We start from the raw sequence: 4,515 nt of genomic DNA on the forward strand, positions 1-4,515 counted from the left end.
GTGTCCATCCGCTGGTCGCACAGCCACTTCAGCTCAACCCTTGGGTGGTCGTGGTTCACTGATTCCTAAGTTGGACCCAAGGCGGACAGTTCTTCAGGCTGACCACATCCGGACCTGCTAGAGAGACCAAACTACCTGCTGAGCACAGACTACAGGACCTGCTATATAGGACGACCACCAGCTTCTGGACCTGCCGGAGAGACCAGACTGACCAGCCTGTCTAAGAGGACATCACTGACAGACCTTCCCTGCACCGTTAGAGTTCATAGGAGAGGTACCAGGGAACTGGGATTGTATGTGTACTGAATAAAGTGTTGTGACAGCATCATAAACAGCCCCGGTCTCATGAAAAGAGGGGGGAGGTCCTCTCCCCCTGTCCGCCGACCTAATTTTACTCTCCTAACCTTTAATGCTCTCATCATGGAGTCTAGTTTTCATACCACACCTACCACCAAAGGTCCGTGTCCCTCCTACCCACCTCCCCTAGTTCTCACAGTCTTAGAAACAGTTTGCTTCTGTGTCTTTTTTTTTTTTTTTTTTTGCACAAGTTCTTGTCTATCAATGTTCTAGATTCCACATGAGCGAAACTATCTGGGAGCTGTCTTTCATCTCTTTATTATGCTCAGCATCATCACCTCCAGTTTCATCCATTTTGTCCCGGAGGACACAATATCATCTTTTTGACTGCAGAGTAGTATTCCATGGTGTAAACATCCCATAATCTCTTTGGCCAGTCATCTGTTGATAGGCGTTTAGATTATGTTGTAAATAATGTAGTTGTGAACATAGGGGTGTATGTGTCCCTTTGAATTAGTGTTTGCATGTCCTTTGGATAAAAGGCATGAAAATATTTTTGCATAACTATTAGGCTATCTCTCCAGACTCGACACAGCTATTTCCATGTTTCCAGTGGACTGAAAGCCTCCACACCAGCTAAAGCCTCTCTCCAGCTCCAGCCCCTTCTCAGAGAAGGAGGAGCACAGATCATTGGAGCCGCAGGAAATCTGTATTTTCATAGCCAATGGATCGCTGGTGACCAGTCACATAGCCTGACCCAACAGTGCCTGGGCGGGGGGTGGTCATCAGACTTCCTTTCCTCACGCAGTGATACAAGGAGAGAACCGCTTGTTAGAAGCTGAGTTTCAAAGGACCACCAGAGATTGAAAGGGCCAGGAGGAGGTGTAGTCCATAGATGTTTTGAGGAAACAAACAAAGAAACAGAAACACAAGTGGGTCTACCCATTGTGTTTCCATTTGAACCACACCTTTAACTGACCGGATGAGAAAGCTCGGTGACTGCCAGGGTCTATGGAGGGCAGAGGGTATGGCTTTAGATGAGCAGTTTCTTTCTTTTTCTTCCTTCCTTCCTTCCTTCCTTCCTTCCTTCCTTCCTTCCTTCCTTCCTCCCTCCCTCCCTCCCTTCCTCCCTCCCCTCCTCTCCATTTTCTCACTAATTTCTGTGAGGTCAGCAGAGAAAGAGAAAGACTAGAGCACTGCCCAGCATAGACAATTATGGAGATTGAATGGTAGCTTCATGCAGGCAAGGAACATGCTTTTGGGGTCAAGCCACATCCAATGCTGTGAGAATAGTTCTGTTCTGCACACAGCGCTTCTCCTGACTATGTTACTGGATACATATAAGTCTACAGGTTACATAAAGTTTCACACAAACACTCTCGTGTCATATAAAAGCAAGTGAGGGAGCCGGGTGGTAGCGCAGCAGGTTAAGCGCATGTGGCACAAAGCGCAAGGACCCTGTAAGGATCCCGGTTCGAGCCCCCGGCTCCCCACCTGCAGGGGAGTCCCTTCACAGGCGGTGAGGCAGGTCTGCAGGTGTCTGTCTTTCTCTCCCCCTCTCTGTCTTCCCCTCCTCTCTCCATTTCTCTCTGTCCTATCCAACAACGACGGTAATAATAGTAACTACAACAACAAAACAACAAGGGCAACAAAAGGGAATAAGTAAATAAATAAATAATTTTAAAAATAAGGGAGTCGGGCGGTGGCGCAAAGCACAAGGACCGGCATAAGGATCCCAGTTCGAACCCCAGGCTCCCTACCTGCAGGGGAGTTACTTCACAAGTGGTGAAGCAGGTCTGCAGGTGTCTGTCTTTCTCTCCTTCTCTCTGTCTTCCCTTCCTCTCTCCATTTCTCTCTGCCCTATCCAACTACAACATCATCAACAATAATAATAACTACAACAACAAAACAAGGGCAACATAAGAAAATAAATATAAAAAAATTTTTTTAAAAGCAGGGTGCTTCTGGAAAAGAGAAAATAATTAAAAAAAAAAACCAAGTGAGATCTGAATACGGCTTGTGGATTACTATGATAAGTATTTTAATATTAATTTGTTATAAAAAGATTTTATTTATTCGTACAAGAGATGACCAGAGGGTGACTCAGGAACACAAAACACGGGATTGAACTCGGGGCCTCATACTTGCGAGTTTAGCAATCTAACCACTGTGGCCTAGTCACGAGCATCTCCTGATTCTGACGGAGTGCAGAAGACGACCATGAAGGATCGAGGGGCATCTATGCCATCTCAAATGCACGTTTACTACGGTTATAGAAGATGTTATTGTTGGAGACAGCTGGGAGACAGGTACCAGGGAACTGTCCGTTTTTGGAAAAAAAATCAAGTCTTAAATGATTTCCAAGTAAAAAAGGTTTGAAAGAAAGAGAAGCTGAGATGCTTATATAAGTGACAGGGGGAAAAAGTGAAATAAAAAGAGCTCCCAGACCCAAGCCCAAAGATTTCAGCCCCCGGGCAGTGGGTCCATCTGCATTTACTGCAGAGCAAGCAACCTGAGTGGAACAGACACCTGGTTCTTGAGTCTCTGAATGTGAAGGTTATTCCTTGGGAAAAAAAAAAATCCCACCGCAGGGTTGCCTTGTGTAAGCACATTTTTAAGACTTGCTACTCAGTGCCAAATTGCCCTCTAGAAAGATTGGACCAATTTATACTCCTTCCCACTGTGGATGTGAGGGTTAGTTCTTGCCAATTCTCCACCAAATTTGGGTTAAAAAAAAAACCCCAAAACTGAGTCCTTGCCAAGTTGGACATGGCATCTCAATTTTTATTTTCCTCCATGAATTTTAAATTCTTCCCTTGGATCACCTAATTGGCTGCTCACCTGCAGAGAGAAATTCAGCACTTCTCTTCATCAACTTCATGTAACTGCACTTCAATATTATGCCCTTGTCTGAAAGAAAGCTTATGAAGCTTAATTCTATGTTTGCTATTAAAAAAAAAAAACATGATATAGTGGAGGATATAATTCCTTCTATTATGCAGTCATTCTTTTACCAAATAAAGTCATTCCCTTCATAGGAAAACATGCTGGGTGATGCTGTGACCTATGAGAGACACCCCAAAGTCTCTAGCTAAACCACGCCAAGTTCCGCACCTCTGGACACTGTGAGATAATAAATCTTTGTTATTCTTTTTTTAAAAAGATTTTAAAAATATTTATTTATTTATTCCCTTTTGTTGCCCTTGTTGTTTCATTGTTGGATAGGACAGAGAGAAATGGAGAGAGGAGGGGAAGACAGAGAAGGGGAGAGAAAGACAGACACCTGCAGACCTGCTTCACCGCCTGTGAAGCGACTCCCCTGCATGTGGGGAGCTGGGGGCTCGAATAGGGATCCTTACAGGGTCCTTGTGCTTTGTGCCACATGTGCATAAACCGCTGCACTACTGCCTGCCTCCCAAATATTTGTTGCCAAGTTTTGGAGTACTTTGTTATGTAACAATAGATGACTGAGATATGTGATTAAGTCTGTGGGCAGGCATGGAGATAGCGAGGGAGAAGGAAACGGAGAGAGGGAGAGAGGGAGAGAGGGAGAGAGGGAGAGGGAGAGAGAGAAAGGGTGGGGGATTGTCCCCAAATAACACATTTCACAGTGGCCTTTCCCCCCCTTTTGGAATGGCTGCTGGTTAAACATGAGAATTCTTTCTTTTCTTTGTGATTGGATTTTGGAAGCATGTAGTGAAAGTCCTCAAACAGCCCATTATCTAAGAATCCAACCTTTTGGAATTTACGCTCAGAACACAGAAATGTCCCATGAGCACACAGTCTGGAATCACGAAGAGAGATCCTGTCAGATGGGCGCTCTGCTACATTCCCAGCGCCTGGAGCCTAGATGCTCCCTGGCTGGGGAGCCCAGTCCACCCACCTGCTCGCACAGGACGGGACGGCAGCACTAGAGTTCAGAAGGCCTTTACCCTCAGGCCGCTCTGCGAATCTTTTGCTTCTCTTCAAAACACACAAATTGCCCATTTTAAGTCAAGCAACGTGGGTCTGATTTACACATGAAAGACTCCTCACACAGAGAAGTCTTCAGAAGTTCTCGTTAAATGTTCCGAGTCTGTGCAAATCAGTCTTTGGAAAGTCTGTTTTTTAGACGGTCAGCTTCAAGTCCATAGAGTTTGAGAAGAAGGCTTCATGATAAAGAATACTGGACTGTCAGAGAAATCACGACACGGTTTTGCATAGAAAATGGAGGCCAGG

The sequence above is a fragment of the Erinaceus europaeus genome, chromosome 12, assembly GCF_950295315.1.
Source record: "Erinaceus europaeus chromosome 12, mEriEur2.1, whole genome shotgun sequence".
Classification (NCBI taxonomy): Eukaryota; Metazoa; Chordata; class Mammalia; order Eulipotyphla; family Erinaceidae; genus Erinaceus; species Erinaceus europaeus.